General features: G+C 51.3%; 1 protein-coding gene across 5 annotated transcripts in view; it reads left to right on the forward strand.

Moving 5' to 3' along the window:
* Nucleotides 1-2,259: 2,259 nt before the first annotated feature.
* grik5 (glutamate receptor, ionotropic, kainate 5) overlaps nucleotides 2,260-22,541 on the forward strand; it is a 64,745-nt gene continuing 44,463 nt past the window's right edge. Inside the window, exons 1-4 of one of the 5 annotated variants that reach the window (XM_029838778.1) lie at nucleotides 2,262-2,641; nucleotides 2,819-2,969; nucleotides 4,808-5,174; nucleotides 5,940-6,389. The gene's annotated coding sequence lies outside the window, so the exon portion shown is untranslated. Of the gene's footprint in view, nucleotides 2,970-4,807; nucleotides 5,175-5,939; nucleotides 6,394-22,541 lie in introns of all 5 variants that reach the window. The other 4 variants (XM_029838781.1, XM_029838782.1, XM_029838779.1 and 1 more) reach the window with 4 other exon arrangements.

A 22,541-nucleotide genomic window follows, 5' to 3' on the forward strand; every position in this document is an offset into this window, starting at 1 on the left:
CCCCCCCGGTTCCTGTGGTCTCAGGCTGGGCCGGGCTGCTTCCTGGTTCACCATGCCATCCACACACCTGCAGCATCTCCAGGTAACCCTCACCTGTTGGAGGCCACTCCTCCTCCCCCAGGTTGTGGTCCAGCTAAAGGTGCCACTTGTGGTTCAAGGTCACCGTGGCGTGACCTTGAACTTCGAGCTTCATCTGTAGATTGAAACAGAGCGACAGGATGGCGGAGAGGGGCCAACACGTGGGTGCAGGCGACAGCGTAGCGTGATGGGATGGAGGCGACGGTCTCGTGGCGTGCGCCTCTGGAGACGCCTGTCTGCTCGCACTAACGTGCACTCGCACTAACGTGCACTCGCAGCGTCTATGAGTGAACATTAGCGATGGTGATGGAGGCTGTCGTCTCCGTTCAGCAGCCCTGCGTGAAGCGTCTGGGCGCTCTGGTGACGAGATGCTGGTGCCCAGTGGGGGGGGGGGGGGGGGGAGATCTATACCATTTACTCCTGGAGGAGAAGCCCTGCAGCGTAGCGTAAAATATACAGAAGTACTGCGAGGGGCAAAAAGAAAACGCTGCTGCATATGTGGAAAAATGCACCGGATTTGGAAGAGCGCCGCATTTAAAGATTCAATTCAGAACACGACCAGATTCATACAGATCATATAGATAAGGCTCATATAGATACAGATCATATAGATATAGATCATAAAGATGCAGCTCATATAGATAAGGCTCATATAGATACAGATCATATAGATATAGATCATAAAGATACAGCTCATATAGATACGGCTCATATAGATACAGATCATATAGATATAGATCATAAAGATGCAGCTCATATAGATAAGGCTCATATAGATACAGATCATAGAGATACAGCTCATATAGATAAGGCTCATATAGATACAGCTCATATAGATAAGGCTCATATAGATAAAGCTCATATAGATAAGGCTCATACATGTGCACTTTTTCACCAACAGTTTAGCTTCCTACACATTTCTTTCTGCTCGTCAGACATCAACATGTTTCTAAGCATTTAAAGCCTAATTTTACATTGGTGATCCCTCTCTTTTTCTCTTCCCCTCTCTCCCTCTCTCTCTCCCCTCTCCCTCCCTCTCTTTCTCTCCCCCTCTCCCCCCTCTTTCTCTCTCCCCTTCTCTCTCTCCCCCCTCTCTCTCACCCTCTCTCTTTCTCTTCCCCTCTCTCCCTCTCTCTCTCCCCTCTCCCTCCCTCTCTTTCTCCCCCCTCTCCCCCTCTCTTTCTCTCCCCCTCTCCCCCCTCTCTTTCTCTCTCCCCTTCTCTCTCTCACCCTCTCTCTTTCTCTTCCCGTCTCCCCCTCTCTCTCTCCCCTCTCCTCCCTCTCTTCTCCCCCCCTCTCCCTCCCTCTCTTTCCCCCCCCCTCTCTCCCTCTCACCCCCCCTGTTCTGTTCAGATGAGGTGGTCATGTGATGATTTGATTTTGTTTGTCACCCTGAGCATGCACCCATGTCAAACTCTGTCAGGATAGTTTACCCTGGCCGGGGGTCCAACACATCCCTGTGATTACTCCCCCCGTTCACCTGTGCACGGCCTTTTATCCCCATATTGTGCTTTTTCTTCATGGCCATTTCCTCTTTTCTTTATTTCAAATACTTATCACACAACATGACAGAGAGAGAGCAGAATGGGCTGGGAGGAAAGTTGATATTCATCTTGGAGAAAAACACCTAGAAGGGAGAGAGGGGGGAGTGGGGGAGGGAGAGAGAGAGAGGAGAGAGAGAGGGATGGGGAGGAGAGGAGGTAGAGAGAGAGGAAGAGAGAGGGGATGGAGAGAGGAAGAAGGGGGAGAGAGAGAGGGGTGGGGGAGGAGAGGAGATTGAGAGAGAAGGGGGAGAGAGAGGAGAGAGAGAGGGATGGGGAGGAGAGAGAGAGAGGGGATGGAGAGAGGAGAGAGGAAGAAGGGGGAGGGAGAGAGAGAGGGGTGGGGGAGGAGAGGAGATAGAGAGGGATGGGGGAGAGAGAGGGGATGGGAGAGAGTAGAGAGGAAGAAGGGGGAGAGAGAGAGGGGTGGGGGAGGAGAGGAGATTGAGAGAGAAGGGGGAGAGAGAGGAGAGAGAGGGATGGGGGAGGAGAGAGAGAGAGGGGGGAGAGAGAGAGGGATGGGGGAGAGAGAGGGGATGGGAGAGAGTAGAGAGGAAGAAGGGGGAGAGGGAAAGAGAGAGAGAGAGAGGGGATGGGAGAGATGAGAGAGGAAGGAGAGAGAGGAGGGTGGTGAGTAAAGCAGCAGTGGGTGTCGGAGAGTGGGAGGTGCAAAGAGAGAGAGAGCGAGAGAGAGAGAGAGAGAGAGACAACTGATTAGATTGGCGAAAGCCAGGCAGGAATGTTTGCTGGGGAGTGACGGAGCAGAGAGGAGGAAGAGGAGGAAGAGGAGTGACCAAGTGGAGGCAGGTTCTGCCGCGTGTCACCAAACCGCAGACGCAGTGATTGGAGCCGAATCAACAATTGGATAAAGGAAAACTGGACGTGCATGAGGAGAATCCTGAGGGGAGAAGGTCTGTCCTCCGTCCCTCCGTCCCTCCATCCCTCCATCCCTCCATCTGAGGAACAGATGAGCAGCGAGCGCAGAGGAGCCCGGCGATGAAGTGGGACTGAAGCGCTGCTCAGTAAGTGTTCGTGCCGGCTGCAAATGTCACGGCGTGAGTGTGTGTTGGCGTTCGCCTCCGGCCTCTGGTGCTCCGCTTCCTCTCTGGAGAACTGCGAAAGAAAAGCAGGAAGGATGGATGCAGGGGTGCTGCCGTGAAGAGCCTTGACAATACACGCTTGTGGCTTTTCCTCCACAGTGCCGGTGTGTGTGTGCGCGTGTGTGTGAGCTGATAATAGCAGCTCAATTGGTATTCCGTGGATGGAGCTCCGGGATCTTGCTGCGCCGTTCTCCGGGACGGGATCACAGAGCAGGGATTGTGCTCCGCTCAGGAGAGCCTGCTGAAATGGGTGAGTGTCCCTTGCTACCTTTTCATACCCCCCCTTGTCTCGCGTCCCTCTGTCTTGCCTCTTCGGGGCATCTTCTCCCCCCCCCGGCTGCTTTTTCCTTTCCTCTCCTTCCGCCTCTCCCACTCCGCCGGTGCGTCCGCCACTCCCCCCCCACCTGTTCCCTGCAGCCGTCTCTCCTCATCGTCTGTCTCCACCGGTGGAGCCGGTCCGCTCCGCTGGGTTTGGATTCACTCTCCACGTCTCCACCGACTCCTTCGTGCCCCCCCCGGTTGCATCCACCCCTGTCCCGGTCTCGTGTAGCTCACGTTTTCTCCGAATTCCCTGTGAATTCGGCGACGTTGTGGCCGCTCCGAGGCCGCCTCGGTCCCGCCGTTTCATGTGCGCAGGTGTGTGAGAAAAGGCAGATGTGGCGGACGTGTGTCACATCTGGGAGACAAGCGGCTCCAGAAAGAGCTCCATGTTTAGACGGCTTCAGCGTCCACGGACACGTGCACATCAACCATTTCTGCCGTTCTTTCCATACGGCCACTGCGAATACACAAATACTGAGATGTAGCCTCACAGGTGAGGCAACACACACACCCACGCACACACACACACCCACACACACACACACACACGCACACACAGCCCTAAATCGTCCACGACGGGGACGTGGGGGCCACAGGGGGGGTCACATCCGTCTATACAGCAGTATTGATTGCAGCTGATAGACTGAATGGCCTCTAATGCTTCATCCTGAGTGGACTCTTCCTCACCTGACTGTGGAAAAACAACAGAGTCCGTAAACCTGCTTGATTGGTTCGTTTTCCTCTGTCACTGAAGTGCTGAAGAGTCCACAAAATAAAAGCACGTTGTTTTCTGTCAGCTAACTGTACTCGCTGAAATCGGGATTTCAGAACAAACTATTCGACAGATGCAAAACTGTTGCACAGTAGCCGAGTCGGGACCGCCTGCGTATTAAAGAATATTAAAGAATTAGGAGCCTGCTGCTATTCTTAGCCGGAGGTAATTTGTTTGACGAATAGGCACTTTACCAGGAAAAAGAGAAGCTTCAGCAGAATCTGCATCCAAAATCTAAGAGATCACCGTTAGTTTGGCCGCCTGTCAGGAGGGTTGGACCAAGGGCTCCTCCCATCTGAGAGGGGAGGCTTCATCCCACAACATCCATCACACATCTGAATAACAGAGCAAAAACATGGAAATGGCAACATTGTGACCTTTACTGGTCATAAACGGATCAGGAGGCCGCGTTGTTCCCGCTGGATCTATAACGTGTTCTAAACATAGCATAGACACATTAGCCTGTTTGCTACGCATCGCTGCAGCTAATCCAAGCTGATCTCTTTGAACACGGCCTGTCGCTGCGTTCCTCAGGTGTGACCATTCAGGATCTGGGTGGGGCTGGGACGACCCAGCAGGTCACCAGTGGATGAGCGAGGCCGTCCTGCTTGATAAACATGATCTGAGGCCGCTCTCCCTCTTTTAGATTACTCTTTCGGTTCTTCGGCGTGACAGGAGCGATTGGATGAAAGTGAGCCCGACGCTGCGGCGTTGGATGGAGGCAGTAGAAGAGACGGGTGACAGGGGAGAGTGTGAAGATAGAGCGAAGGGATCAAATCATACAGAGAAAGGAGAGTGGGAAGGAGCAAACAAGCAGCAAAGTCAGACGGAGAGTGACAAGGACAGAATAGACAGCAGGACGACAGGCCGGGCGGCGTGTGACGGGCGCGAGTGACGGGCCAGATAAGGCGGAGTGACACAAATGTCACCACGCTAACCTTTCATGCACTCGCCCTCTCTCTCTTTATCACCTCTTTTTCTTCTTTTCCTTCCAGATCTGAAGCCTTGCTCAGGTGGACATGAGAATGGGCAGCGCGGTCGCCATCCCACAACCACCAAAGCTAACGGTCTCCGCCGCCACCACAAGTGAGCAGGCCGCGGCGCCTCGGGGGGCACTGAGCCTGCAGAGTTGAGTCCGGTCCTGATAAAGGGAAGCAGATGTGACAAGCTTCTTCGGAGTCGACTCAACTTGTTGCTCCTCCACCACATCCCAAATGAAATAAGTTGTCGTGATGCTCCAGCAACGGCGTGGAGCTTTTAGACACTTCCGGAAACATCGTCCGGAGACCACGTTGAGATTACGACACTTTCTCCTGGCGCCTCAGGCCTGGCTCTCGTCCCCAAGCTGGTTCGTGGGCAAACGTGAGTGATTAAAGCCCCCCCCCCCCCCTTTGGGAGGGTCTCTGTGTGGGGTTTATCTTGGCTGTGAGGCCTTGAGGAGCAATCTTAAAACAATTCTTCCTTTCTGCGTCTTTTCATACATTACCATCTTTCTCACACATTTCAGGGAAGTGCATTATGAAACAGCACCATTCTTCCTCGTCCTCCTCGGATAATCGAGGGAGAGAGAGAGAGAGAGAGAGAGAGAGAGGAGGGAAAGACTGTCCAGAATAGATAAGTGAGAAGAAGCAATAGGATGGCAAACAGCTGCAGAGACAAACAGCCACTAAACCAGACTTAACTTGGATTTGCACAAAAATCCTCTGTGTGAGAGGCTAGCTACCATAGGGGGGGGGGGGGGGGGTTAACACCGGGGGGGGGGGGCGCTTGAGCTGGGTTCGGGTTGTGCCCCTCCTACACCTGCCTGCTCGCTACCTCAGCCACAGACAGGAAGACGGGAATGTGGCGCAGGTGTGATTGTCATTCTGTGCAGTGTGTGAGGAGAAAAGGATGGAAAGCAGCGTAGCAGCGGAGGTTCTGGAGGTTCTGGAGGTTCTGGAGGTTCTCAGCCAATACTGGGACATACCTGTATGGGGGGGGGGGGGGGGGGTGGGGAATAGGAAGGAAACAGGTTGGCAAAAGACAGAGAGAGAGCAGGTGTCGGAATCCTCCTCATTTACTCCTTTATGTTCTGGTTTGGTCTGGAAGGTGATTGGGTTCCTGATGCTGCTGTTCCTCTGCTCCTAGGCCCCCTGCATTCCGAAGGAAAACCAGCGGCGGGAATATTGAAGGAGACGGCATAAAGGCAAAAGTGAAAGCCCCCTTTCGATTGAGTCATTTTTCAACCCCTCGTCTTCTTATTTGTGACGACGGGCTTTTGTTTGGTTCTGGATGCCATTTTTTTTTCCCTGAGCAAGAACCAAGAAGAGCGACCTCAGCCCGATCGACCCTGATCGTCCACTCCGATCGGAACTTCTCCTTCCCGTCATTTGCTGATTTTTCTTGCCTTGAATAGGATTATTGCCTCCATCTGCGTGTTGAGACTGGAACCCTGATCTTTCCCAGTGTGTCTTCATCCCCAACGACACGTGCGACTCCCCGCCTCTGACCTCCCCTCGTGGTCGCTCGTCTCCACGCCGCTGTCGACTCACCTCCATCAACATGGCGCAGCGCTCGTGAGGAAGCCTGATTCATTCTGTAAGTAAGTCTTCTAATTCTTGGAGGCTCCACGTCTGAGCGGCGGTTGGCTGAGACGAGACGTTTACGTCCGTCTGCATTGTTGGTTATTACGGAGACTTCGCAGCAGATTTGCTTTTCTGCGCTTCCTCTCCTCAGGGCGAGAGAGAGAGAATCAGAGAGAGAGAGAGAGAGAGAGAATCAGCGAGAGAGAGAGAATCAGCGAGAGAGAGAGAGAGAGAATCAGAGAGAGAGAGAGAGAGAGAGAATCAGAGAGAGAGAGAATCAGAGAGAGAGAGAGAGAGAGAATCAGAGAGAGAATCAGAGAGAGAGAGAGAGAGAATCAGAGAGAGAGAGAGAATCAGAGAGAGAGAGAGAGAGAGAGAGAGAGAGAGAGAGAGAGAATCAGAGAGAGAGAGAATCAGAGAGAGAGATTGTGTGTGTGTTTGTGTGTGATTTTGATCTTCCAGCCAAGCTTACAACAGCATCCGTGTCGCGTCAGAAAGAGACAAACTAAACTTTCTCTCTCCAAGAATGTGTGTGTGTCTGTCTGTGTGTGTGTGTGTGTGTGTGTGTGTGTGTTACCTAAAGATTGGTCCTGTGTTTAAGGATTTTGCTTCAGTCCTTGAATCACTATCTGTATTTGCATTAGTTCCTTTGCTTGTGTGTGTGTGTGTGTGCATGTGTGTGTGTGTGGTCTTGCTATATACCGAGGACAGAAATCCACATTTCATCTACACAGTGAGGACATTTTCAGGGCATGAGGGCGTTTGGGTCGGTGCGGTACGGACCAGGAGCTGGGGAGTGTTCCTGTCAATGAAAGTCCTTACAAAGATAGTAGTGCGAACACGAGTGTGAGGGAATCTAAGGTGGACCATGTAATGACAATGACACTAATTCCCTCAGTAGTTTTTTGTTCAAGCTTTTCTGTCTATTGAGCTTGTGTTACAGCCATATAATTTCAATCCCCCTCTTTTTTAATCTCTCTGCTTTGTTTTTGATAAAAAACCTATCTTGCAGCCCGGCTTCTGCAACATCCTGCATATTACTGAGCTCCTCTATCTCTGTGGACACATTCACGTCTTAATGCACTCCCCCAGTCACCAGACCCTGCACCGGGAGACGCTCGATCAAGATAGTCCCTTCAAACAGACCAGTGAACTGTGAATAACGCCATTACACAAACTCCCAGTTCAGAACATCAGAGGGAGAAGGACCAGGAGGGCGGAACATAAAGAGAGAGACAAAACGTGGAAAGATCAGTCAAAAACGCTCCAAATGTGCAACAAGAGGAGCGTCAGACAGAGGATAAGTCACATGTAGGAAGGAGGGTGAGAAGGCAAGAGAGGAGCTGAGTGAGGGTGTGTCTGGAGGGGCTGCTGGGCCGGAGCAGCTGTGTTCCTGGGAGGCGCTGGTGGATTTAGCGAGGCCCGGCTTCCTTCTCAGTGTTGGTCGGCGCTCAGAATTAAGATGACTGAATAATGCGATTATTGCAGCTGTGCGGCGATAACGCGCCGCCACTGATCCTGCTCGGAACTGTCAGGGCCAAAGAGAGCAACGCGGGAGAGTGGCGTCCGAGGGCTCCGACGCCACTCCGTGGGGCTTCTCCTCCTGTTTCCCTTCCCACATGAAGGACGGCTCACGGAGCCACGGTCCCACCCAGCCCCGGTCAGAAGGAGCGACTGGCTGTAAAGGGCCGATCCTATCAGGGTGTAGCACATAAACCGCTTATATGTGACGCAAATATCATCGGGTCTTTGTTCAGGAAATTAGCCATTTTCAGCGCATCGCTCCGAGGAAAAGCAAACCCTTGCTTGTATCCAGCTGTTAGGATTCCAGGGTTGTTGGGACATTTTCTTTTGGCTTGATCTGGTTTGTTTTGTCTGGCATGAAGGCGGTAATCCCCCACAACAACGGGGTTGGGGTCTGGGGCCCAGGATCCCAGGATCCCAGGATCCCAGGGTTGGTGTGCGCCGCACCAACGTGATGAAAAGAGGCAGGAAAGGTCATTCATGTGCAAACATAAATCCAGCTGCTCCGTGTAGCCTGATGTTTCCAGCACACGGGCTATCGCTAACATTCGTCTGCCGCCGACAGCTTTGACACCGTTTCCTCCCCAGGTGACCTTGCCATGTCAAGTACAGCAATAGATGAATTCCCAGGTTGAGCCGCACATACGTGTTCTTCTGGTTGCTGATGACTTGTGTCGGGGGGGGGGGGACAAGCATACAGCAACAAACGCCATCCACTTTTGCTCGCTAGTGTCAACTGTCGGCGACCCACTGCCGCCAGAACGGTACGCCAGTGCCGGGCTGGGCCCAAAACCCCCTTCCACAAAATAAAGCATCTTCAATCTCTTCTCGGCTGGAAGCTAAAAGCTGAGAGGAGGAATGAGCATCACCTGGGAGCAGGAAAGGGAACGTCCTGCTTAGCAGGAAGAGAGGAGCAAATCCAGACGAGTGGACAAAAGAAAAGGAGTAAAAGCGCGCGCGCGTGTGTGTGTGTGTGCGTGCGTGCGTGTGTGTGTGTGCGGGTGCGTGCGTGTGTGTGTGTGCGGGTGCGTGCGTGTGTGTGTGTGCGGGTGTGTGTGTGTGTGCGTGCGTGCGTGTGTGTGTGCGTGCGTGCGTGTGTGTGTGTGTGTGTGTGCGTGCGTGCGTGGGTGTGCGTGCGTGCGTGCGTGTGTGCGTGCGTGTGTGTGTGTGTGTGTGTGTGTGCGTGCGTGGGTGTGTGCGTGTGTGCGTGTGTGCGTGTGTGTGTGTGTGTGATAACCAACTGCTTCTCCTAGTTTCTGCTCTGCTCCTCTTTGGTCTCATGTGGCGTCCGTGTTGAATCTCTCCTGCTCTTCCCAGCATGGAGTGGAGGTTATGATGCGTCAGATTATGGGATGTGTGGTCCTCGGCTCTGTCCTCGTCAGTGCTTTTCACAGCAGCAGCTCTCGGGTTCGGTCCACTAAATGACTTAGTTCCACATGGTCTCAGATGTGGCACACATGCTTCAAAAAGAATCTTTAAAACTGACATTTACACCTTCCCCTCCGTCCAGTTTACCCTGGAAAATTGATTTTAAATGATGTCTAATTCTCCTCAGCGCTGGTTTAACCGCTCTTCTGGTCCCTTCTTCTTTTCTGCTGTCGCTCTGCCACTTTTTCCTCATTGTTTGCATCATTAATCATCAGCACTTCACAACCCTTTTCTCCTTCCTTCAGGGGCATTCCACAATCTCTCAGTTTTCTATGCAGGGCAACATGGTCAGAATGCCTGACTTTTGTCAGAAAGACCCACATTTGCCTCCTTAGGGCAGTGAGAATGATGTAAACACATTCTCTACCAGCTGACATCACAGCCCCACTTGAGTCTCATCGTGCTGTATTATATTTGTCCTAACAGCTAACAGCTAACAGCTCACAGCTAACAGCTCACAGCTCACAGTCACTGCTACATTTGGAACGAACAGCGAAGTCGCATCACAACACAGACGAGTTTTCCACTCATTATTGGAACTGTTGGTCCAGATCAGGGCTGCCCCGAACATTGACTGACCATGTGATCACAACGGGAGTTAACGCTAGTTATTCATCTAGCTGCTCTCATTTCTGTGTGTGTAATATTGCACCAATGCACGAGGACTCGTGGGTGTTCTGTCGGTGTTTTAATTACGGCTCATTAAAGCAGGTGTAAACAGAGTGGCGTGTACAATAGTTGCCGTCGTGTGCTCATTCATTTCCTTTCCAAAGAGCACCTTTCTCTCCAGGAGACCTCGGCTGTGTTCTGCTGTCGGGAAGATTCACAGATCGGCTGGACTTCAGGCCTGTGACCCTTGAGGTCTTCGTGACCTGGGTGCCAACTTTTTTATGTGGTTGTGAATTACAAAACTGTCGACCGGTCGGGTCAAGGAGGGACTACAGGTGCACACACAGGTGCACGTAAGGGTAAACACACGGGTTTTTAATGGCTACCATCCCGTTTGTGCGGTTGCATTTTCCATGAAGAGATGCGGTTTGGAGTTGCTCTGCAATTACGGAAGCTGTTTTTGATGTTGAGAACATTTTGGCAACCTAATAAATCAACAGAACGTCGCTCTTTTCGTGCTTTTGAAGTCAACAAACAGCAGGAAATGGCCCACACTTGTTCCCAAGTGCACAAAGGGCACAAATAGAACGTCTCCGCACAGATGAGCCATCAAAGTACAGGTGAGGTCGTTCAGGATTGAAGGTGGACCACGGAAGGGTCTCGCCTCCTGTTTGTGTGTCAGCTTTTGTGACATGTTTTGGGTGTCGTACAGCCGTGATTATTAGGTGCTGAGTCCAGCAGATGTATAATTTATGCTGTTGGACTAATGAGGCAGTTTTGGGGGCTGAAGCGCTGTTGTTTGTGATTCCGCTCACAGTTCTGACACATCTGCATAATCCTGCTGCTGTTGTAGGAGCCTCCAACAAAGATGGTGCTTGTGTGCTGCTGCGCCGGGCGGCTACTTTGCACATTATTGTGCCCCACCAGGTTTTCTGTGACACTGACGAGATGCCACTGATGTTCTTCTCAACCTCGGGCTGTGACAGGCTTATTTTGGCGCGCTCGCTAACCCCCCGAAGAGGCTCAGACACCTCCTGCGACAAAGTGAGCAATTCTAATTTTAGATAAGAGCTGTCTTTTGGTCTTTCAGCTTCCTCCAATCTTTTGCTGCTTGACCACCGGTGCGACGCTCTGCAGCCTGCGCTGAACCTTTGCTCCTCGTCGCCTAATGGAGCAGGAGAAATGGCCCCGTTTGCTTCGTCGTTTGTCCCCTCCTGCTTGCTTCAGGCTGGCTGGCCATGAGGGGGGAAGACAGCGAGTGTGTGTGTGTGTTTGTGTGTGTGACAAGAAGTGGACATTAGGACACGCATGCCCTTTCCATAATGTGCTCCCGGCTGGGCTGTTTGGCTGCCCGTAAAGTGGCTGCTGCTAATGGTCTCTCGGTTAATGGAGTCATTAAGATCGGATCGCAGAGAACGATAAGAGCAGCGTGTGTGAACCGGCGCAGGTTCGGCCCATTTGTGCGCACACTGTTACTGTAATTCCCGTGTGTGTGTTTGCAGTCGTTCGCTGTTTCTGTTCTTACTGAAGGCAGCCGACTCCGTGCACGTTTCTGTCAGTGCACGTTGAGGATCCGGTGCTGCGCCGCGACCTGGACGGCTCCAGCACTTCCCGCTCCGGCCACCACCCACAAAAGGCTGGTTTTCCAGTTCATTCCGGGACCAGTCCCTAAGAGAACGCAGCAATGCATTCTGGGTAGTGTTGCGTGTTGTTTTCATGCTGGTACGACTGCTCATTAAGTCTATGTCACTTTCTTGATTCTCACCAGAGGGTTTGCTTATGTCAGCGTGCTCATCGTGTTTTAAGGCTCGGCTGAGATGGCTGCAGCTCCCCTCGTGCACTCGTCTGCAGCGTGCACGAGGGTGAGACACTCAGGACAAACCAAGATATTCCAGTTCAAACACAATTACACCGGATTTAATTAGCCAGCAGGCGATAGTTTGAGATGCCGGGCTTTGTGTTTCTCTCTTTACGAAGCATCTAAACGTCCACGTGCACGTTTCCTGACAGCACCCTCACGTTTTATAGACTTTCATGTGTCGTCAGCTGTGAATCACGAGATCGGGGGGATTTTAAGTAGCGAAGGAGAGCTTCCTTTAATTGAAGTGGTTTCCAGGCGACGTCCTGCTGCCATCGCTGGTCGGTCCTGTCTGCTGGCGCCCGTGGAGGCGCGGCGAGGTCACGCCGCTCCAAAGGTAAACTGGTTTAATCTCACCATTATTCTCGTGTCCGGCGCAGGAATGAGGAAAAATACGCCATTACTGTTGGACGTGACAGCTTTTACTGTTGTCACATGGGTGATTATGTACCGTGAGCTGGTGCATTATGGGATATTAGCATAAAGGAGCCATTCGGTAAAAAGGATTTCTTAGTTAGTGCGATTACAATAGACGTCTGGGTCACCATTCGCTCTATCCTGGCACAGTTCTACACACACATGCACGTCGACTGGAGCTTCTGCTGGATTGTGTGACACTTTAATAATGGCAGCCGTCACCACGCCGGCTGGCAGGTCTCATTAATATCTATGCCTGGCTCTCCATATGGGACTCCGTAGGAGCCTATTCATGAGTCTCATATACAGAATATATGCAGTGTGTATTTACCGAGCAACCGTGCACGTGTTACAAGCATCAGATCCCCTAATAACTGATCAAGCTTGGTGATGCAGCATCCTCTTCCTCAGCCAAATATCAGAGCGGTTCAATTTTAATTTCCCCAAGAAAAAACAGTGACCTTTCTCAAGTTTTAATGATCTAATGATCTGCTGACAGGTGAGCGCATCAACCACGGCCGTCGGCGGGAACGTTGCTGCCCAACAGCGGGTTATTCCCACTTCCTGTTTGGGATTCACCAACGAAATGAAAGCGTCTAAAACGGGTGGGGGCGTTTGAACGTTCAGGCTAAATGATTTCCCACTCAAATATTCTCGGAATGTTTCGCGTGCCTTTGTGATTTGAGCAGATGTTGCTTGAACCTCTGGAACTCGTGAATATCCGTGATGAGCCGTATATGGACAGGTTTCACTCGCTGTCACCCTGCCGCCATCCGACTCCAAATCAAACATTTATTAGATGCTTTGTTGCCTTCGAGATGTGATGGAAAATCCGTTATGGAAGAAAGTGTTGTCTCTAATTAAGCTCGCGCGTGGGTTTGTGCTAGAACACGGACAAGTTTCCCGCCATGAAGACTTAAGGTTAGAAGCAGGACGGCGCCTCACTGAGCGCGATGCTTCACGCTCGACTGGAGAGACACAACAGCAACGCACCGTCCAGGAGATGAAGGGACAGAGACAGAGGGACAGAGACTTCCTGCTGGGGTCCAGAGGCCTCTGATGGCAGCCGCACTTCCCTGACTGTCCACCAGGATTCCTATTCCCGGGCCGTGTTCTCTGGAGCTGTTCACGGGCCCAGAAATCCACATATGCTGATTTATTATTTTACAATTAGTTAAACATCGCAGAGCGGCAGCTGCATTTGCACGTCAGCTCTCGTAGCTTTGTGCACGTGGCAGGAATCAACGTGGCCTCAGCAGATCTGTGGTGTTACTGTGAAGCAGGAAGGTTTTATGTTGTAAATATAACAGGCGGGGACGCGATTCAGATGATGATAAACTGATCATAGCTGCCGTCTGTCCTGAAGACGCTCGGTCCAAGTCCTTGAATGAGGTGAACAAACTGCAGATACTTTTGTGTGTTGGACGGGAATCATCGCTATAAAACCTTACATACAGTTTTTATCCTTTTCGAGGAAAGTGAGCCCACCGTATGTTCGAGTGAGGCAATCTGAAGAAGTGGTCTTGGGGGAGAACTCTGCTAATTTAAGGTCATCAGAAGTGGCAACAGCCAGCTAGCTTAGCTCTGAAGGTTAGTTAGCTTGCTGGCTTGTGCCAGCCCACATAATAATAGCATAATAAAGTGCCTAACTCCAGAGACGCGTTAGCGTGAGAGGGCTGAAGACCTCCATGCACCAGGCTAAGCTCGGCCCCAGAGCTGCAGCTGTGGTGGCCACGCTGGTGAGAACATCCGTCTGGACCCACATAATTACGGTCCCACAGGCTTCGTCATCACCGTGCAACACGTTCTCGACTGTGGCAGCTATGCAGATGTTCCAGTACACGCCAGGCACCACATTGACTATTTAATTTAACCTAATCAATGAAATTTTCTACCTTAATTTTTTTCTTTTATTTTCTTACTAGATTCCCTCTGAGTCCGCAGGGAGATATTTATTGAACACCTTCCTACAGTCTATTCAATAAGCCCACTGCTTCGTCTGTGAAGGTACACTCAGAATGTAATTTCCTTTCGCCATCTGCTGCTCTCAGACTAATGACATTGAACAATAACCGTGAATGCAAACTAAACCTTTAATATCGGTGCCATCAACTACAGGAACTCTTAAGATTAATTTGTACGGTACAAAAAAGAACATGGCTGCATCGCTACCGCTTTAATGGGAAATTCTACGTATTTTCCCCAGGGAAGATTCATCGTTTACCCGACTGAGTCGGACCTTTGGCCACAGTTACAAACGAGGACAAAACACACCGCAAGTTTTTGTACTGCTTGATGACTTACGTAACCTTGGTTACCAGATATGATCATCTTCCAATTTCACCATCTGGGCTCCGTAGGAGACGATCAATCGCTGGCACTTGGCCCGCGGCTACAATAACAACAATGGCGTCTCATAAGGGGATAACCTGCCTTATTGTGGGATGGATTTACATACAGCAGGTAATGGCTGGGACCAGGGGCTGTCTGTGACTGATGGTGTGTGTCAGCAGTGTACAAGCAGCCTTTGTTTTCATTTGGCAATCAGGCCCGTTGAGTGGTGCCGCTGCAGAGATCAGAGCCCCATTGGGCGCTCGCCTGAGTCTCCCCGTCTCCGTCGATACTCCAGCGAACCGGAGCAGACGCAGAGCTCCATTCACACCAGGCCCCGATGTGCTGTCCTGCAGTTTGGAATCCTGCTGCACATCTTTGCATTTTTAAAGAACACCGCCCCGGCCCATTAACGAGCCCCGGCCCATTAACGAGCCCCGGACCCTTAACGAGCGTGAGTTTGTGTCCGGTCGCGTCTCTTTTCAGGGAATTGGTGGAGCTGAGAAAAGGGGGTAGAGGAGAAAGAAGGATCGGTTCCCGTGCTGAATCAGCAGTCTCCGCGTGGTCGTTCCTCCAGGGCCGTTGGGAGGAAGAGGAATGTTCTGATGGGAGAACCCGTCAAGCGGCTGGATCGAATACACAAGAGGGAACCCAAACACATTGATTAGCCATCGCCATAGTAACACCTCGCTCTTCAAAAGGATGAAATGAAAATCGTTGAAATTGTAAAGATGAAAAAATATTCAGAGCAAGAACAATTGACGGAGGCGTAAAACCAACAGGCGTGTTCAGGACGGCCGTGTTTTCCTCCGCGTACAAAATACAGGTCGATTGTGAACGCTGAGGGTTTTTATGTGCGTGAAAGCTTTACGGTAAATCAAACCGGATACTTGGCATGGAGACGGGGAGGTCTGGCTGCAGCAGAAGGCTCCTCTACCTCTGAAACAGAGGGAGGAAGAGCAGCAGACATTCTTTTGAAGTGGCCCATCATCATAAATAAACATGAAGGTGGCTTAAGGAAGGCGTTAGCAAGAGGCTACGCTGGAAAATGACCACAGCCACGGTCATTTTCTGCACTAAACCAGTCCGCACGCTCATCTGACAGCATTTACCCCCCCCCCCCCCAATCATGCATGCTCTGATGATAAAAATGATAAAAATGAAAACTGTAATTAAAGGCAAAAATGCTTAACTGTAGCATCAAGGCATGAAAATATCTAAGATCATTTACCTCACTCTTCTATCTTTTAATTGCCCACTATTTAAAAAAAAACACCCACCAATTAAACTGTCGGATACTCGATGACAGCTTTAGTTTCTGTAGTAGTTAGTTTAGTTTAGTTCCTGTGATCATTTCTCAGGTTTCACTGCGACGTCGCCACAGGTTTCATGTTTTATTCATCTATTGCTAACGCGTCCTCGACGATGTCTCCCAACACTTGGATCGAGGATTGTAACTCATCGTGGAATATTAGTGGCGCGCTCCCCAAGGCTGGCGAGGCGAACCGGTGTGTTATAACCCCTGCACCCCTGTGCAGAGCTGCTGTGATTACAAACGCTGCTTGATGAATTGCTAATACACACGTTCGCTAGCCTCAAGTTGCTGGTTGAATACGCCTCTACCTAACCTGCTCTTATCTCACCAATGAAATATTCATTCAGAACTGATCTTTCACGCCTCTTTTACACTCATATTCTTTAAAAAACAGCGAGCTGAATATGTTGTAGCGCGAGGTTTATGTAAAGAATGAAAGGAATGGCTAACAGCCTTTAAATCTGTCTGAGGCGGATCGGGGTGGAGATTAAACAGCATCGGTTAAAAGGGAGGAGAAGCAGGGTTTGGTCTTCTAGGCGTCTGACAGCTCCTCCATTATACTCAGCTAATCCTTTTATACACTCCACTCTGTTGCTGCACATATTGGCAGCATGCAGATGGGCGTCATGCAAACGCACGCACACGTGCACGAGCATCAGTTCCACACACAGCGAAGACATAAAACGCCGGCATCTCGCCTCGGTTGACGAAGGAACGGACCTTTGATCGGTTAATCGCTCCTCGAGGTGCATTGATCATTTCAACACGCCGTCCATCACAGTTGCTCGTATCACCGTAGGGATGTTGTCAGCGCACGTGGCGTTCCTGGCACGCTGTCCCTGTTTGCTGGCGTGGCAGCAGACTGACCCCAGCGGGCCGTGGCGAGGCCGGAACACGGCCGCCGTGACGTTTTATCAGTATCTCAGCTCTCATTGGTTGAGGTGTGGCGGCCGACAGCCACGGTTGCGTCGCAGCGAGGACGTCGGTGACCCGGACGGGCTTCAGCCGCCCGCCGGCATCAGTACGGGACGGCGGTTGGCCCCTCCCCTCATCACCCCCCCCGTCCCGATGGCTCAGACCAATTAAAATGAATCAGCCTCCCATCCTGTTCACCCCCTTCTGCCACCAATTTGTGTCACTAATGGAGCGCCGTGGCTGCCCCGGTGCACCCTTTGCCCCCCCCCAGGGCTCCACACTAATAATCGTGGTTCTTGTGTTGTGATCGTGGCCACGTTCTGCCCCCGTCGCCTCTGCGTTGGGACGCTGATCTTGTCCCTCTGCAGCAGCTATCTGCCCCCATATCTGAAGAACGGATGCTATCTGGCTCCCCTGAGATTCCTCCACATTATAGACGCCCTCCTGTTGATCTCCCCCCCCCCCCCCCCCCCCCCCCCCCCGTGTCCTGGGTCCTTATCTCACTGTGATCACGTTTTCTTCGCTCCATCTCGCCGCCCGTCTGCTGCCGTCTCCTCTCGGTCCACATCAGTCCGTCCCTCACCTCTCACTTGGGTCTAATTTGGGTTCCTGGAGAGACGTTTCCTGTGTCTCTGGTCAGGAAGCATCAGAGTGGAACCTGCTAAATTAGAATGTTATGGTGAAGCAACACACACGCATGAGGAACTCTTAAGTTAATGGGCAATTTACCTCGCTTCATTGTGATAGCCTTTACATTCATTAAGCCCGCTTGGCTCCCTCACTGGCCTCTTTATCTTCCCCTTCTTCTTCCTTCTGTTCCTCTCTTCTTTTCTCTCTTTCTCTGCCCTGGTTGGCTCCGTCCTGAAGGTCTGGCTCCATCCACTGTCTGGTCTGAGCCGTCCAGCCGGGTTCTTCCAGCTTGCTGGAGAAAATGGTGAAATAACACGAGCCATAAATCAGCCCAATTGAAAAGATCACATTAGCGACCCCCCCCCCCCCCCCACACACACACACACCCTGCTCTTTTCTCTGCCCTTCACCCATCTTTCAGGGGTGCATAAGGAAGGCAACAATGATTCCTGAGGGCTGGTTCAGGAAGTGTGTGTGTGTGTGCGTGGGTGTGTGTGTGTGTGTGTGTGTGTGTGTGAATGAGATCCGATCTTTAAACACTTGTGAGCGCTGTGCTCTGCTCTGACCTCCAGCTTCCAGGAGACGATGGTTTGAGCATCCTTGTGTCAGCACATCCACGCCACATCTTTGGCCGTGCGTCTCGATGCACGTGCGCACGTGCGCACGCGTGTGTCCGTGTGTACCGTCCAAGATGTATTACAGGCTCTCGGCCGGGAAGTGAAGAATCTATTGTGGGAAATCCCAACAGGCAAAGTGACGTTGGTGGGAGAAGATCCTACTGGGTCTGGTGGTTCCGTCACCTGGCACCAGCACGCCATCATCCCAACAGGCATTTCACAGAAGTTCTGATTTTCTCTGTTGCTTTCATCTGTCTCACGACGGTTTCTTTGATATTAGAGGCTGAAGAGGCGTTCTGGAGATTTGCTGTCAGAAATTCTTCCCTTTGACGGCATCGCGCGCTTTTACCGCTGAACCTCACCTGCAAACAAAAAGATTCAAGTCACCTGTGTAGGAGCTTGTTTGGCTTCTAAAATAGATGAAAGGAGGAAAATCAATTCACCAGCACGCAGACGTGGCAACAGAGTGGGCAACAACACCGGCTCCGCCATCACTTCCTGTTCATTCAGAACTGAAACTACTCAATTCAGAGGTCAGAGGTCACGACTTGTAATCCTCACCCGGTACCATCGACAGAGAGGAGAGACGATCCACTAAAAAAGGAGGGAAAATAATCCAGGTGGTCTTTAACCCGCCCTGATGCGTCGGCTCTGATGCACCTCAGAACCGCGCACGACCACGTGAGCTGATGTCACGTTCCTAAATGTTCTCGTTCAAACCCGTCGGAATCAGAAGTCAGAAGTGAGCAGCTGAGATCTCTGCCTGGTTGCTATGGAGATCTAGTAGATCACTAACTGGGATAGTCTCCACACTAAAGCTCCTGGATGTCTTTAAGATCTGGCGAGCTTCGTTATCTCCTGATTAACGGCGAGAGCCGTTGTGCCGCGCTGCTCCTCTGCACCACAGTCTAATGAAGTGTCAGCGCAGAGCAACACGTTGCCGTGGCAGCAGAGCCGTCACCAACATGTTCCCCGACTATCGTCTGAGCGCCTCACATCCGGGTCAGCAGGGTTTAATCAAAGCGCTGACGCTTGGTTGATTTGGCTCATTAACGATCGAACTGTTGGAATTGTGTAACTTAATGGAGGCGTCATGTTAGACTGATGTAACTCTGAGAGCCGAGCGGCAGCTTTAATGAGCATCACTGCGTCTCTGTTGGAGGTCCACACCTCCTGAACCCCCCCCCCCCCCCCCCCCCCCCCCCCCCCCCCCCCCCCGCTGAACCCAACTCCCCCCCCCCCCCCGGCTGAACCCAACCCCCCCTGCTGAACCCAACTCCCCCCCTGCTGAACCCAACCCCCCCGACTGAACCCAACCCCCCCCCCCCCCCCCCCAGCTGAACCCAACCCCCCCCCCCCCTGCTGAACCCAACTCCCCCCCCCCCCCCCGGCTGAACCCAACCCCCCCGACTGAACCCAACCCCCTCGGCTGAACCCAAACCCCCCCCCGGCTGAACCCAACCCCCCCCAGCTGAACCCAACCCCCCCACTTTTATTGATCCCTTTTAGCTGGTAAAATGCTGCTTTTCTCCTCTTAAAACAAAACCTAGGGAGTGATTTTGGGACGATGGCGAACAGATGTGGGTCACCTGTGGATCCAGGTCACAGTTCTGTGTCCACTGGACCGTTTTTCTTCTCCTGACGACGTTTCACCGTCTGTTCAGAAGGATTCTTCAGTTCTGAACTTAGCATGCTAACGGTCTGGGTGGTCACCTGAGGGTCTTGGCAGGGTCGGTGGCATCCATCATCCATCCATCCATCCATCCATCACCCATCCATCATCCATCCATCCATCCATCCATCCATCCATCCATCCATCCATCATCCATCCATCCATCCATCCATCACCCATCCATCATCCATCCATCCATCCATCATCCATCCATCCATCCATCCATCCATCCATCCATCCATCATCCATCCATCCATCCATCATCCATCCATCCATCCATCATCCATCCATCCATCATCCATCCATCCATCCATCATCCATCCATCATCCATCCATCCATCATCCATCCATCCATCCATCATCCATCCATCATCCATCCATCCATCATCCATCCATCCTCCATCCATCATCCATCCATCATCATCCATCCATCCATCCATCCATTCATCCATCCATCTATCCATTCATCATCCATCCATCCACCCATCCATCCATCCATCCACCCATCCATCCATCCATCCATCATCCATCCATCTATCCATTCATCATCCATCCATCCATCCATCATCCATCCATCCATCATCCATCCATCCATCCATCCATCCATCCATTCATCCATCCATCCATCCATCATCCATCCATCTATCCATTCATCATCCATCCATCCATCCATTCATCCATCCATCCATCATCCATCCATCTATCCATTCATCATCCATCCATCCATCCATCCATCATCCATCTATCCATTCATCATCCATCCATCCATCCATCCACCATCCATCCATCCATCCATCCATCCATCCATCCATCCATCATCTATCATTCATCATCCATCCATCATCCATCCATCCATCTATCCATTCATCATCCATCCATCCATCATCCATCCATCCATCATCCATCCATCATCCATCCATCCATCATCCATCCATCCATCCATCCATCATCCATCCATCCATCATCCATCCATCCATCATCCATCCATCCATCTATCCATTCATCATCCATCCATCCACCCATCCATCCATCCACCCATCCATCCATCCATCCATCCATCTATCCATTCATCATCCATCCATCATCCATCCATCATCCATCCATCCATTCATCCATCCATCCATCCATCATCCATCCATCTATCCATTCATCATCCATCCATCCATCCATCCATCCATCCATCCATCCATCATCCATCCATCTATCCATTCATCATCCATCCATCCATCCATCCATCCATCCATCCATCATCCATCTATCCATTCATCATCCATCCATCCATCCACCATCCATCCATCCATCCATCCATCATCTATCATTCATCATCCATCCATCTATCATTCATCATCCATCCATCATCCATCCATCATCCATCCATCATCCATCCATCCATCCATCCATCTATCCATTCATCATCCATCCATCCATCTATCATCCATCCATCCATCCATCATCCATCCATCCATCCATCCATCCATCCATCCATCCATCCATTCATCATCCATCCATCCATCCATCCATCCATCCATCATCCATCCATCTATCCATTCATCATCCATCCATCATCCATCCATTGTGTGTTAATTCTATGTGGTCACTAATGAGCGGTGCACTAAAGTTCATTATACACAACCAAAGGATGTTTATGAACCTTTTTTTCTATCTTTAATATAATCGTACATTTTTTACATCTCTGATGCAGGATCAACTTCACGTTGTGCACTTTTTTTGAACAGATTTGACGTAAAGGCCTTTCTTATCTGAACGGTGGCACAGAAGGAGAGAGGGAGCGAGGATGAAGCTGTGTGTGCGTGCATGTGTGTGTGTGTGTGTGTGTGCGTGCATGTGTGTGTGTGTGCGTGCATGTGTGTGTGTGCATGTGTGCGTGCATGTGTGTGTGTGCATGTGTGCGTGCATGTGCGTGCGTGTGCATGTGCGTGTGTGTGTGTTTGTGTGTGTGTGTGTGTGTTTGTGTGTGTGTGTGTGTGTGTGTGTGCAAAGCAGGAAGCGGTCGCTGGAGGGTTTGTTTGTAAGGGGCGGGGGGGCGGGGGCAGGGGGGGGCGGGGGTCCTCCTCCCTCAGCAGCCTGCTCTTCTCTGGCCCTCGGCGGTGTCTTCAAAGTCTCCGTCCCTTAATCAGGAACAGAACAAAGATGTTCCTGCTGTTGAAGACGGGTCCATCAGACAGACCGTGGGCCGTGTGTGTGATATAGGCTCTATACATACGTATATATTCCCTCCCTCTCGGCGCTTCCAGACATCAAAGCAAAGCTGCTGATTTGTCGTGTCTGCTCCCCGTGTGTCCACGTCCTGTTTCTATCGGAGCGCCGTTGCAGCCTCTTTCTCTCCATCTTATCAGCGTAATTCTCATTCCTTGTCGTTCACCTGTTCCTCGTTTCTTTCTCTTTCGCTCTCGTCCAGCTCGCCTTTGTTTCGCTTAATGTCAAGACGGCGTTCTCTCTCTCTCTCTCTCGCTCTCTCTCTCTCTCGCTCTCTCTCGCTCTCTCTCATGTTTTAAAATGATAATGGCGGCTGAGAAGATGGTTCATGCTGCACTTACACTATGTGTGTGTGTGTGTGTGTGTGTGTGTGTGTGTGTGTGTGTGTGTAAGAGAGAGGGAGGAAATGATGGCAGGTTCAGACAGGTGAAAGGTGAGATACAGGGTGGCGTCCGTGTGCAATCTCTTATCAGAAAATTAGCAGTGGAACCTGTGCAGGCCTGTTGTCGTCTGTGTCTCCGTATGGAATCAGTATGGAAAACAACACGCACGGCCAAAGGTTATTATGGGAGCTCTAAACACGTAAGCGTAGCAGGGCTGCATATAATTGGTTTTCATGGTGTCGGGTAGCG

This window comes from Takifugu rubripes, chromosome 7 (genome assembly GCF_901000725.2).
Source record: "Takifugu rubripes chromosome 7, fTakRub1.2, whole genome shotgun sequence".
NCBI classification, from domain to species: domain Eukaryota; kingdom Metazoa; phylum Chordata; class Actinopteri; order Tetraodontiformes; family Tetraodontidae; genus Takifugu; species Takifugu rubripes.